At 38.8% G+C, this 15,270-nt stretch overlaps 1 pseudogene; it reads right to left on the bottom strand.

Annotated features, from left to right (window-relative positions):
• Positions 1-13,104: 13,104 nt before the first annotated feature.
• Positions 13,105-13,735, bottom strand: LOC138828954 (protein lin-28 homolog A pseudogene; annotated as a pseudogene).
• Positions 13,736-15,270: the final 1,535 nt, after the last annotated feature.

Below are 15,270 nucleotides of genomic sequence, written 5' to 3' on the forward strand. Positions count from 1 at the left end.
GAGATTGTGTGCACATAGGTGTTCACTTACTTATCTGTTGCTATAGTTTTACATATTCACTATTATTAAATGATATTTCATATATATATGACATATATACATATCATATATATATGATCACAGTTTCCAAATCCAGAGAACCACATCCATGGGCATCGCTTTCCTATGTTGCTCTTTGGGTAATAAGAATGAAACCTGGTATTCTCCTGTGGTAGAGAAATAAGTCAGAGATTCAAACATTTTTCTTTCAATAGGTTGATTGCTCCTAACTCTAAAACTAGGAAGTCTGTTAATATATAATACATGTTATAATATATTTGATATATTATACAATGTATAATATATTCTATATTATAACATATATTGTATGTAATAACTGACAGTATTATATATTTATAAGGAAAAATACCACAACGTATCGATGACCATACTTTCCTAGCCATGATTAGGTTCAGTAGACTTAGGTGCATTACATCTCTACAGGATAAGTTTGCTGAAGTTCTGATGACCTTGAGCTAGATAAGGAGAATCTCTGTAAAAGGAGCCTCTGTTCAATTACGAGAAAAGATAACTTTTTCTTTTGTTTTATTTTTTTTTGTTTTTATTTAGGCCAGACAGGGGGCCTGAACTCTGGGCCTGTGCACTGTCCCTCACCTATTCAATTCAAGGCTAGTGCTCTACCACTCGAGCCATAGCAGCACTTCTGGCTTTTTCTGCTTATGTACTGCTGAAGAATGGAACCCAAGGCCTCATGCATGCAAGGCAAACACTCTAACACTGAACCACATTCCCAGCCCAAGTTTGGAAGTTTTTGAGAAAAGATATTTGGCATTTACTTTGCATCCTTGATTAGTAAAGAATAGATATGATTTTTCTCCAAATTTTGCCTCCTTTTATGTTCCCTAAACAGTTACACATGATCATCATTACATCGCATATATTTAAGTCCTTCTTTTATTTCTTTTATCATTATTGTTTTCTTGTTGTTGTTTTGCTGATCCTAAAGCTTGCACTCAGGGCCTAGGCATTGTCCCTGAGCTCAAGGCTCTTGTTCTACCACTTGAGCCACAGCACCACTTCTGGCTTTTTCTGCCTGGGCTTGCTTTGAATCATAATACTCAGATCTCAGCCTCCTAGTTAGCTAGGATTACAGGTGTGAGACACCATTGCCCAGCAAGTCCCTGTCTTTTAATTATTATTCTAAAAGCCTCCTATCCAAGGTCACTCCTAAGATAGTTAATGGACCTATGTCAATAGTTCCTTCATACTCTCATCTCCTGTTATGGCCATGGTGTCTTTTCCATCATATCCTGAACCTACTTCACTGCTCTCTTCCTAATACATGATTCTAGATGTATTTCTAATTATTACCTAAATCTTGTGGCAATAAACCCTAAATTACTCAACTATTAATTTCATTTAATTTTTTTTCAATATGATTGTTGTTCTGTACAAATCTGAGCTTATATTCAACTCTTGCATCTACTTCTAGGCATAAGCAGAGCCTGGGCCAATTCTACCTTTAATACAAGAGGTTAGCCGAAGAATAGCCAGCAGTATTCCTGCCTAGGAGTCAGGACAAGTAGTTGAGTGCCTGAAAGAAGCAATGTATTCCTGACATGAGAAGGGGTAAGAGAGACAACAGCCTAGAGAGCAAACTGGCAGTCACAACATTTAACAACTTCTCCTTTGGAGAAATTGACCTCCTGCAAAGTGGCAGTGAGATAACTTATCTAGTGAATTTACTTATATGAAGGAAGTTGTCATGTCTCACTACACAACTCCCTTGTAGTCAAAGAGAGGGCATTCTTTTGTTTCCTCCGTAGGCCCAGACTCAGTTTATCTCCATCTTAGACTTTGCTAAGACTATATTCCTACCAGAAGATCTCTGATGAGGAGGAAAGTGTGATCTCTTGGCTTCTGAATGGCCCTTTGGGAACTGAGGCCATTTTTAGTTTTCAACCTGTTCCTTCTGACAATGGAAAAGCTCATTCTCTGAATTGTGCCCTAGTATCAAATCTGTTCAGAGAAGGTCAAGGAAGGACAGATTCTGCCTGAGGGAGTGAGTTTCTTCATTTCCAATGAGGTCAATTAATATCTGATTCGAGGCCCAGGTGCAAGTCCTTCACCAGATCCCCAAGCTGGAGTGGATGTTAGCTCAGACTCAAAGCCATCCTCATATTTCTGCAGCTCTTTCTCATGAACCAAGAGGTTACAGGAGTTTAGTTCAGAATCAAGGAGAAATGAGAGTAGCAGAAGGACGATTGGCAGGGTGAGTAATTAGAAACTTTGGGTGAAAAAAGGGCTCAGAAAATCTAGGATCACTCACATCATTTGGGAATCACATCATAAGATTAGAGAATAAACGTAATAAATTACTACCTAAATTAGTAACTCCACTATTCTACATTACATGTGTTCTGTCAAAAGTTAACTGTCCTAGCTGTATTTGGTCAGGAAAATGGAACACATTCTTTCCTCACTAAGTTCTACTGAGTATCTTTATCCATAGCCCAGGTTGTCCTTACTCTCTAATTCTATGTTACTTTCCTTTGCTGGATTCAATCAATGACACTTGAAAGTGTTAGCATCTTCAGACATGTAATTACACTTTCTTTTAATCCATTTGTTATAAAGTAAAACAAATTATGGGGAAACGTATATAAGTGGTACATTATCTTCCAAGGCATATTTATTTAATGTTATTAAGTATTATTTTAATAGTTTCATCGTTAAAACTTGAGGAAAATGCTTTACTATTAGCAGTAATTAGTTGCACATTTTTTGTATTTTTCCATGTCTGTGTATTTGTTAAGCTTCTAACATCGTCTTTCCCCCAACTGTTGCCTTCTTAAAATTGCTTCAAATTATAAACTACATATGATGGTATTCTATGTGTTCATTGATATATTTAAATTTTGATCTAATATCCACATAATATAGGATATCTTCAACCTATTGTAACTGGTCTGAAAATCAATATGGACATTCCTCATTAAAGCAAAAACACAATGCCACAAAACCCAGTGAAATTAAGATTAGTTATATATTTAAAATATTTAGCAATTATACAGTAGAAACATTCACCTCTCATATACCAGAACATGTTTGTAGGTATGAATAGCACATTTTCTTCATTCTCTCTTTCTGGTGCATCTAAGTTGATTACACAGCTTGGTTGCTATAGAATATTGCTGCCATGAACATCGATGTTCATGTTGATTTATATTCCTTCAATATGTATCCAGTTGCAGTAAGGTCATCAACATATCTGTCTTTTTGGTGTTGTGTAAACTTCCATTAAGATATCCCTATGGGTTGCACTAGTTTACAATGCCACAAAATCAAATATAGTTCCTGATTTATTTCAACCTATCTAGCAGTTTATTTATTTGAGTGGTAATAGCTATTCTGGTGTGTAAGATAGGATCTCAGTGACTTTCCTCTTTATTTTCCTTCGTGTTTGCTATGTGGATATGAATCTCAAATATTTCATTTATTTATTAAATATTTACATTTGTATTTCATCCTGATCAGTGTCTTTCTTTTTTTTGGTATTTGATCAGTTTTTAAGATTTATTATATTTTATTTTTTCCCATTACAAATACTCACTTTAGTTAGTAAAAAGATTTTTTTTTCATTACAATGGTGCACAATTAACTAAAAACAACAGATTGTACATTTATATCACTGGATGTTTTTGTTTTATTTACAATCAGGAAATTGTTTTAATAAAGATGCTGAACTTCTTTCACTGATATTCTGAAAGTATAGTATCTCATATTGGCCTAAACTAATCTCTGAATTACCAGTCACAGCATGGGCCCCCACAGTCTGGGCTAAGTAAAACCACTAATACAGCACAAACTGGATTTAAAGAGAGGAAAAGGCTTCATAAAAGTTAGAAGAAAGGCATCACCTTCATGAAGCAAATGTTGAAGTTCACAAGCAGACCTTAGGAATCTGAATATCAAGAAGATCAAAGGATAAAAGTATTTAGAAGGACAACTTTAAAACTCCAGATTGGGGAGGTGGGACAAACAATATATACCAAAACTCAATGCTGAAGGGAAGGAGTGTTTTACTCCAAAGATCAAAGGATAAAAGTATTTAGAAGGACAACTTTAGAACTCCAAATTGGGGAGGTGGGACAAACAATAGATACCCAAACTCAATGCTGAAGGGAAGGAGTGTTTTACTCCAAACCTCATCTGTGTCTGACTCTCTCACACAAAACACACACACACACACACACACACACACACACACACACACACACACACAAAACACACACACACACAAAACACACACACACACACACACACACACACACACACACACACCTAGTGAGAGGTCTTTGCCAAAGTACAGTCATTCTGGACATAGACTCCAAATAATCAGAAAGTATCCATTGTGAAGACCTTTACTGAAAGTACCCATTGTAAGTAGACTTTTACTGAAAGTTAGAACTCAGGTTCCTGGAAAAACTGTGAAATGTCACAATAATGTTCTGCAAATAACTCCCCTAGCAATAGCCATCACCAATGAAAGAATGTACATAAAGCTACAGATTTTTTTAAATTTTTCAATTTTTTTTTTACTTTTTATTGTGAAAATACTGTACAGAGTGGTTACAATTATATGGGCAAGATAATGAGTACTTTTCTTATCAAGCATTGTAGCCTCCTCCTTTGTTTCCCACTCCTGTAACTTCCCATCCTCCCATAGTTCCCCCATCGAATTCTCCGCCCCCTTCCCCCACCAAAGTTGTAAAATTCGTTTTTCTCCATAAGAAGTTGTACATCTCATTGTTGCAATGGGTCCACCTGTATCCCTATTTAACGATTTGTTTTTTTTTTCCCCTTCTCCTCCACAAATTATTGCTCATTGCTTAGCCTGCACTCGCTAGCCAATAAGATTGTTATAAGATTACCCAGTTAACTGAAGGGTCGGGGCTCTCAATTCTGACCCACTGCAATGGTGACAGTTGTGAGTCCAGGCTCGAGCTTGAAATAAAGGACTCTAATGTGCTCACATGAGAACTGGCTCCGTGGTGGTCTTTGGGAATCCTTATCTAAGCTAAAGACTAGTGTAAACAGCGAACCCCAGGGGCAGCTGTATGTGGGACAATGATGCTTTTTTCCTCTTCTTTTTAGATAATCAAACATTATGTTGTAGTTAGCTCCACAGCTGCTCCACACCTGAGCAGGAGGCAGGAAAGGATGCCTTAGACTGCAGGGCAGCCTTGTGTACCTCTGGCTTTCTGTGTAAGAATGCAGTTTGTGATCCCCTAGGGAGGGGTGGCCAAGCTGAAATGGGGGTATGCTTTGCCTGGAGGATGGCACCCTGTGAGCCCTGCATGCATGGTGAAACAGCCTGGAAAGCCCTGTGAGCATCTCCAGGATGGCCTCTCAGTGGCTTGGAGAAGTTGACTCCTGTAGTTGCACATGGCAGGAGGCAGGAGGAGAACAGGAATCCAGAAGATGGGAGAGGCACAGAAGCAAATGCACCTCTCCATTGAGACTCCTCGGCCATTCTAAGGAGGTTCACAACCCACATGTGGCGGCCACTGCACAGATCTCCAGAGGCCTTACTTCTCTGGGGAGCAGTGCCTGAGCCTGATCCAGTGCAGTAACTTCCCCAGTGCTCCTGAGCTTGGCTGGGCTGGAGCAGAGCCTACCAGCCATGCTTCCTCTGCCTTGCTATGTATAGCCTTCCAGCAGCTGCCCAGGTTCCAGCACCCACAACAGGCCAGCTCCTTGGGGCAGGGTGAGGCTGTGCTGACAAATCCTGGTGCTGGCGTCAAGGCAAGAGCGAGGCCTAACCCACAGGAGAGCTGGCCCTCACTTCCAAGGGCATCGAGAGAGGCATGACAACCACAGGCCCATCCTTGCTGCCCTCACTGGCCCTAGAGGTTACCTATAAGTCCCTGACTTTGTTCTTGAAATTCTTCAGCCACTGGTTGTCTCATTTTTCATTATCTGTATGGGTGGGACTCGAGACTTCTTCCTCTCCTCACCAAGCAAATAGGCCCTAGCAAATCCACCCCAAATTGCACACCTCACAGACACTCTCCAAAACCCAGCTGCCTTTAGGGCTTCTGTTGCATGAGCTGTTGGCCAACTGCCTCTTCCTCCCTTCACAGCCTCCTTCAGGGCCTCCCCACCATCCTCTCCCCATTGCTCTCAGCCCCAACCAAAGCTCTGCTTCCCCTGTGGCCTCCTCCCTCTCCACCCAGCCCCCATCCCCAACCCCAGCAGGGCCAGTGCTCTAGGGAAATGAACTGGCGCAGCAGAATCAAAGGTGTCACAGTGTGCAGCCTGCTGAGAATTGGAGGCAGCATAGGTCTCTGATCACTGTCTTTCACTTCACTTACACATGTATTCATTATATTAATTTGGTATTTAATATTGGATCTCATAACTTTTTTTAAGCCTTTGCAGAATAGCTGGTAGAAATATAGTCCCAAATTCGAATTGTCTCTTGTTTAATTCTTTCGAGATTCAGAGATATTTTAAGTAGATATAACCATCAGAAATTCTCAATTACATAACATAGTGTTATTCAGAAAACATTTGCTTATGCATCTGTCATCAATTATTTACAAAACTAGAAACTTTTAAAGTTTCAACTATTATAGGAAAATCTTTGATTCATGTTGAATGGATACGAGAAGGTTGAGCTGTTGCATACATTCGTGTGTGTGTGTGTGTGTGTGTGTGTGTGTGTGTGTGTGTGTGTGTGTGTGTGTGCGTGCATGTGCATGTGCGTGTGTAGGGATTATATGTATCATTGAAATCAAGGACAGGAACTTTTTTCCTTTTTCTGAGATATGCATTATGGTGTTTCTTTGTTGGTGGTAGGCTCTGATTTCTTGCTTTTACCTGATGTGCACATTTCAGCTCAATTTTTCAATTAAACCTTCTTATTTAATATTGAGCATATAGTACTCTGATATTGCTTTGTCTTTAGTTTGCCATTTAGGATCTCTTTTTCCTCTTTAACTATTAATATTCAATATAGATTTTACCTCCTGACTGATTTTCCCCTACACAATTCCATGCACCTGTTATTCTAAATTCCAGGAAGAATAACATCAAGTAGACTGAGGCTAAGATCATACACAAGTATGAATTTAGTTTCTAGCTAAAAAATAATCAGGATAACAGGGCTGGGGGCATGACAAAGTGGTAAGAACACCCATTTAAGGGGCACAAAACACTCAATTCAAACTCTAATATTAGGGGTAATAAAGAAAAAAACTATGATTTTAAATAATTAGAACAATTGTAACACTTGAGTATTTGAGTGGAGAAAAATCCATGAGAGAGATAGAATGAACCTACGTTCCAATGCTTTCTACTTTAGTGATAATGTTTAATGGTACTTCAGACAAAAGAGAGTTACTTTGCAAATGAGCATGGATGTGCATTTGGGTGATGGAAATACTCTACTTACACAGGTGTAAATTAAATAGATTTTTTTCGGGTAGATTGTAATTCTTGAACTAAGAGCCTGGGTGATGTCCCTGAGCTTTTTCTCTCAAGGCTACCACTCTAATACTTTGAACCACAGTTCCAATTCTGATTTTCTGTTGGTTGTTTGGAGATAAGAGGCTCATGGACTTTCCTGCCCAGGATGGCTTCAAACCACGATCGTCAGATCTCAGCCTCCTGAGTAACCAGGATTCCAGTCATGAGCCGTCGATGTTTTTAATAATTTAGTAAATTGTATAGTTATAGAAGTTATACATTATCATTGTAACCTGTGTAATATATGTGTGTATGTATAGATTAATGCATAGATAGAAATATTTCAACATATTTTTGCATCTACAGGAGACTTATGAAATCATCATTCATTATAAAATAAAATGGAAACAAAAGTTAATAGGAGCAAAACAAAGGGAATTGTTACACGTTTCTTTTTGTTGAATGCAATATTAATTGTGAGAATCAGTTTGGGAAAACCATCTCTACTTTAGCAAAATGGATAATTGCTATTAATTCCAATCCATCTATTGGCCCATATTGTGCATCCTCACACATGAGTGTCAAAATCAAACCACACTTTTTGACTTTGTATTTAACTTACCTGTTATAATTTAGGCGATAGATGAAGTAATCAAATAAAGATTAAAATAATAGTAAGCGAGGCTCTAAGTTAGAGCTGAAAAAGATTTTAAATATGATAATAGCTAATTAAGATGCATATTTCTTAATTTCATTCTGTTGTTATGTCTCTCATTCCCACATTAGGAAAGTACATAGAAGTTTCTCAGTAAATTATATGTACAATTATTAAAAATGTATTGAAAGAATATGGGCACAGTGTGGTTTTAGCTTATTGAGACCTATATGGGGTAGTGTGTTTTTGAGGACTTGCAAAACGTTGCGATGGAGATGATGGGAAGGATGTGCTTATTCTGGAAAACAGGTTAGGGGATTGCTCCCAGAAAGATAGTGATGAATTCTTCCAAATGGTTTCAGTAAAATCACTTTCACAACCATGTTCACTATTGCACTATTCACCATAGCCAAGTTATGGAAACAGCCCAGATGCCCTTTGGCAGAGAGATGGTTGGCAAAACTGTGTCATATATACATAAGTGGATTGTACCTATCCATGATGAAGACTGTTACATTATTTACAATGAAATGGATAGATCTAAAAATATGTTAAGTATAATAAGTCAGAGCCAGACACACAAAGGACCCATGTTCTGTCTCATATTTGGAAGCTAGAACTTTATACAAGTTTACACAGCAATATTAACCAAATCATGCTATTTACAGAGGAGTATTTAAATGATGTCATATTTTTTATAAAATTGAACTTTTAATACAACAAAATGAATACCAGGAAACAATCTGTTGGAAGATGTGAGGGGAAGTCAAAGGGAAGGAATAAAGTGAGCTATGGAGGAAGAAAGTGAAGACATAATATTCAATGCAGATAGTATGAAACTAGAAAATATTAAAGTGTGGTGAGGTTTTGAAGGGTAGGGAAAAGTTATATAAATATCCATTATACATAAAAACATGATTTATTGAATGAAAATTCCCTTGTACAACTAGTTAAGATAATAAAAATATAATTAAAAACAATGGAGACATCTGATCTTAAACTGTGCTCTCTTAAGCCATGAAACAATATAATAGTTTCTTCCTCAGAAATTTTCTTTTCAGGTATTTTCCTTATAGTGACAGAAAAATGATCAATGCAATGAATATCAATACATCACATTGCACATCATAAAGAGACAATATAAAACCAGAGTAAAAATGTTAGAATTCATCACATGATAAAATAACAGGTAGAATTTGCCAAATGCTAATTGATTGTTTTTCCAATACTTTACCTATGGTATCTAATTTAATCCTCACAATAATTGCATAAAGTGGAACTACTTACATTTTTAATTCTCAGATGATGATATTGAAGTCTTCAGAGTTGTAATTACTACTACAACATTGCACACATGGTAAGTGTTAGCCTGAGGTCCATCTCCAAATGTATCAATTAACCTCATTCTATTTTATGACCAAAATACCATCCCTTTGTCTACAAATTCTAGGAAAAATTCCCAGTATTGTGTACACTCATAATATTTCACTTTATCTTTCTTAGAAAAAAGATAATTGTAATATGAAAACTCAAAGTTCATAATCCATACATACCTCCATTGTGAAAGGAACTGCTAAAGTGTAACATTCTTGATTTCTAGGTCAAAATAGCAGAAATAATATTCTATCCCTTCACTCAACACTGCGCTGCCTGGGGACCCTATCTCTGTTTAACACTGTCTTACTGAAAGAATGACCTCCCCAATTCCTGATGGAAACAGACTGCAGGTCTTATACACCAATCATTTCCACAGTGTAGCTCACCTAGGTTGTTTACTATTAGAAGTTTTTTGACTGCTTTTTATACCCAACATTTTGAGAGAAAGGTATACTTTAAAATGCTATTAAACCAAGACTGATATAAAAATCACCTTTGACCCCAGATAAATATTTTACCTTTCTTGTACCCAAAAATACAGACTGACCTATCATTAATGTTAGGAATGAGAGGATAAAAATCATAGACAACAAGACCTAAGCATGAATTAAAGCCTTTCCAACTTCTGAATACAATTGGTTTAAAAAGACATAAAGGGCTGGAAGGTGTCTCAGAGGTAGAGCGCTTGCTGTGCATGCATGAGGCACTGGGTTTGATTCCTCAGCACCAGATAAGCAAAAAGAAAAAAGCTGGAAGTGACGCTTTGGCTCAAGTGGAAGAGTGCTCGCCTTGAGCTGAAGAGCTAAGGGACAGCGACCAGGCCCAGAGTTCAGGCCCCACTACCAGACTCCACTCCCTAAAAAAGACATCAATACTACTACATTTTTTCAAAATTTCTTTTTTTAAGTATTTATTTATTTATTCATTCATTGTATTTTCCCAGGAAAAGAAAGGGAAGGGAAGAGTCAGGATGTGTTAAAAAAAAAATGGTTAGAAAAGAGGAAAGGAAGTACTTGGGTACAGCACAAATCAATCATGAAATAAAACACCCAGGACTGGTATCATAAAAGCCCAAGGGAGCTTTAGTCTGCAGGGATCAGAGGAAGGACAGACAAGTACACACTTTCCCACCCTCCCTCCCCATAAATTCAAGCTTTCTCACAAAACTTTGGTTTCTCGCAGTAAACATGGAGTTACATTTGTCCGTCTCCCATTAAACAATCTTGTGGCCACTTTGACATGACTTTTCTTGCACCTGTGTACAAGTTCCTGAGTGACTGGAACACACATTAATATTCCCTTTCCTGGTCTCCTGACCCCACTTTCTACAAGGAAAGCCACACTTGATTTTCTCTAGTATTACAGAACAAACAAGTTTGGTCACAAATGTCATATTTGATGAGAATTATGTTTAAAAAACATGGACTCAGGTTGGGAACAAGGTGTGTGTGTGGGGTGTGGAGAGGTTGGAGCCCTAGCGTCTTCAGAATCTTTGCATAAGTCACATAAAAGTTGAAGAGACATTCCAAGAGTCATCTGTGTATGGGCATGTAGGTTTTCTTTTGAGGGAGAAAAGGGTAGAAGATAGGGACTTATTATTATTATTTTTACCAACGAAGATCTAGTCCAAAATGGGAAATAGAGGAAGAGAGGGAACAAAAGAAAAACTAGTTCAAGATCCTCACTTTAGAAGGTCGCCCAACTTAGCTTCAGATCCTTTTGTCTAGTGCATAACCTTCTGTCAAAGATGGTTTGGCTATTTTTCTCAATTCTAAAAGAAGTTTGTAAACAATAAAACCTCAAAAACAACATGGAGAAAAAACCCACACATTATTATTTACGCAAACTAGGCCACCTAGCAAATGATCAACTCAGAAACTCAGTAAAGTCCTACAGAGCCTAGACAAATACAATTAACTAGAGGGGCCAGCATTTGTGGGGAGACAAGAAACTAGGATCAGACACACATCACCCAATGCATTCTATTGCATTTGTCCTGTTTCAACACAGTGAGGTAGGTTTGCGGTGATCTCACAGAATGTAAACGAAACTCCCTTTTTCTCCTTTAGCTAACACAACACTATGAACAATTATGCAGCAGGGCAGGACACGGGCTCCAGAGAGAGGCCTTCACTTATGGATTTCCCTGGAAGCCGAGACTGAGGATTTTGGTCCTTGCTTTTTATAGAGCCATCCCTGCATAGCTAGTACAAGGTGGACACATATCTGTGGTCTTAAAATCCAAACATATCAATTCCCATTACTTAGAGGAAAAAAAATACATATACAGTTACTTGCACAGTAATCCCAGGCTAACCTAGTAAAGGATAGATGTGGTATATGGAAAGAAAACAAGTCCCAGAGCCATAGGATTAGACAATCATTACTAACCTTGGCTTCCTCTTTGGGCCTCTTCTACCTTGTCTGCACCACCATTTCCTGTTTAGACTAATTTCCATTCTTCCAGCAGAAGGAGAACAAGTCATGGGGCAACCCAATTAAAAACTTAGTCTCCCATGAAACATTTCCAAGGGTTGATGGGGTTTCAAGACGACCTTATGGCAGAAAAACCAGCTCTAATTGGCAAAAATGAAGTAGTTCAATAGGCTAGGCACTACAAATGGTTGTTCTCCATGGTGATAAAAACAACAAATTCTTCCTGCTGTGCTGACCTGGAGTTGTTGCCTACTTATCCCTGAGATTGCTCATGTACCTGAGAACACAGTGCAGGAAGGAGGGCCTTAAGATTAAAATATATAAAAATACAATACCAGAATATTTATAATAAGAAAAAAAGTTAAAATGCACAAGATATATCATTCTCACATATAGTGCAGTTTTGGCATCCTGAAGAAAGCGGGGACCCAAGGTGCAGTTATCCAAGGGAACAAATAAATTACAATCACATTGGCCCAGAATTGGGGCGGGGCGGGGAGAAGCACAGAGCAGCAGGTTTACAGCCATTCCCTAGTAACCCATGTTGCCTGTCATCACAACCAAATGCCTGGACAAGCTCTCCCAGCACTACGGCTCAAGATAGGGTGATGAGGAAACAAGATGTTTAGGAGAGGAGGTGGTGGAGAGACAAAAAACAAAACAAAACAAAACAACCCTACCTTGCTCCTGACGGGCCCTCCTACCCGAGGTATTACACCTTGGGGATTTGGGCCCATGGATCTGCTGGTCTGATGCTTATTTGTTTCATACCCTGGCAAGAGAAATAGGACACATCCTTCTTTAAAGGAACAACTTGCCAATCTGGGTCATTTTTAGAAGCTGGAGGCTGGGGGGGTGGGGCGGAGGAAGGGGAAGCATGTAGGACAGGTGAAGCTTATCATATAAAGTATGCAGGTTTCAAAATGGTTCCCCCAAAGCCCCTCACTTGAATTGGGATAGATCATGATGGGATTCCTATGCATCACCCCTTCCCCTCATCAAAAGACAAGATGGGGTGATGCTGGGACATTCCGGCCTGAGACATATGGCAGTGCCAGCTACTCACCAACCCATCCCATATCCCCATTTTCTCCACTTTGCCGTTTCATGCCTTCTCCTTGAAACTTCCTGCTGGCAAGAGTAGCCCCCCTTACTCTGGTGGCTCAATATTGGGCCTCGGGGAGCAGGGCAGGGCTGTGATCTCTTCTTGTTCTTCTTCCCTAAAGTAGGCAGGCTTTCCCTGGGAACTGGGGACCTGCTGAGCCTTCAGTGGACAGGAGGACACCATGTGGTTGATGCTTTGGCAGAAGTGGCACTTCTTGGGCTGTGGTGACAGCTTGCATTCCTTGGCATTATGGTCTAGACCACCACAGCTGTAGCACCTGTCTCCTTTGGATCTGCGCTTCTGCATGTTCTTCAACTTTGGCCGCCTCTCACTACCAAAGAGAACACCCCACTGGGCCCAGTGAATCCAATGGATTCTACGCCTTTGGCAGACTTCTTATAGGTAAACTCCACAGCCTCTCCCACCCTCAGGCTCCAGAAGCCCTCCATGTGCAGCTTACTCTGGTGCACAAAGACGTCCACCAGGGGGTCCAGCGCGACCATGGTGCAGGCGGTCATGGATAGGAAGCCGAACCCCATGATCACGTTGAACCACTTACAGATGCCGGCCCTGTGCAGCAGCTGCAGCTCCTCGGCCGCCTGAGCCGAATCCCCCGGCGCCTACTCGGGCGCCTTCTCCACTGCCTTGGCACAGCCACCTGCAAACTGCTAGTTGGACACCAAGCCCATGGTCATTTGCTGAGCCCTCGTTCCCGTGCCCCTGGTCGGGCTGCTGCTGGCCCCTGAGAAGTCCGGAGGCAAAGGGGAGGTTCGGAGAAGAGGCAGCTACATCTTACCCCGCACAATCCATTTTTTCAAAATTTCTTATGATACTGAAGATTCAATTATAAACTATTAACACTTGAAAATAACTCATTTTTAGGGGAATAGGACACAAAACACAAGATTAATCCTAATCATTTTCAAAGAATATTTATACTACAAATTCACTCTTTTTTTCAAATTCACTCTTATAACTACAAAGATTCTAAAAATAACAAGCATAGTGTCACAAAGGACATAATTTAACTTCATCATGTAATTCAAAAGACTATGCTAATAGAAAACAAAGTTATACTAATAATTAGCTCACCCAATTCACTTCCATTCTTTTATTCTATATCTTTTAGTTTCATAAAAACTGGCTTTTCATAAAATGATGCATAAAAAGCCTATATACCCATTTACATTTTCAGATTTTAACAATGTTTATTTCAGAAATGTTTTTAGCTGTATAGTCAATGAACTGAAAACCATGATCCTCAGATATCAGCCTCAATAGCTAGGATTACAGGTGTGAGCCACCAGCACCCGGCTGCTTTATTTATTTATTTATTTATTTATTTATTTATTTATTTATTTATTTATTTATTTATTTATTTTCGGTTGTGGGGCTTGAACTCTGAGCCTTAGCTTTGTCCCCAAGCTCTTCAGCTCAAGGCTAGTGTGCTGTTACTTTGAGCCAGAGTGCCACTTCTGGTTTCCTGGTGGTTAATTGGAGATAAGAGTCTCACGGCCTGGCTTTGAACTGTGATCCTCCGATCTCAGTCTCCTGAGTAGTTAGGATCATAAAATATTCAAAGGGTTTTCAGAAATTGCAAGACTTTCTCTGGGATCTTATTTATATTGGAAAAGATATTCAAAAATCCTTATTTGTTAAAGTTGTGATAGTTACTCCCACAAAAGAACAATTAATTAAGAAACATTTGTATGTAAAAAACAACTTCAAATGCATCCACAATCTGGAGGTGACACATGCTTTTTGTTTGTTTTTGCAATGTATATCTAACAAACATATCCACAATACTGATTTTCAGTAAATATGATGGGATATTCAAACCTAAAAAATATGGGGTTTATTATCTTAGTGTGAATAGATATGATCTTACAAACAAAGTTATTTTCAACAGAAATCTGGAAAGTGTTTATCCACCTTGAGTTTCACAGGAATAACCAGAGTAATACCTGTTTGGTTGAGTTGGTCAAAATCACTCTATGAGTATATCTTAAAAGTATATCCAATTTAAGATGTCAAATACATATTTTGTACTGACAGTCATCTTACAGCAATAACTCACTACCTAATTATATGTGTATCTTCTTGCCTAACATATACTAAGTACCGAAAGTGATCTCTTTTATCTAACTTAATGGTGTAAATGCTTTGATTATGAGGATGTTATTATTTGACAAATAAAATGTACAGAAGGGTGGTTCCACTGAAA

Source organism: Dipodomys merriami, unplaced genomic scaffold, assembly GCF_024711535.1.
Source record: "Dipodomys merriami isolate MVZ:Mamm:240054 unplaced genomic scaffold, mDipMer1.0.p SCAF_169, whole genome shotgun sequence".
In the NCBI taxonomy this organism is placed as follows: Eukaryota; Metazoa; Chordata; class Mammalia; order Rodentia; family Heteromyidae; genus Dipodomys; species Dipodomys merriami.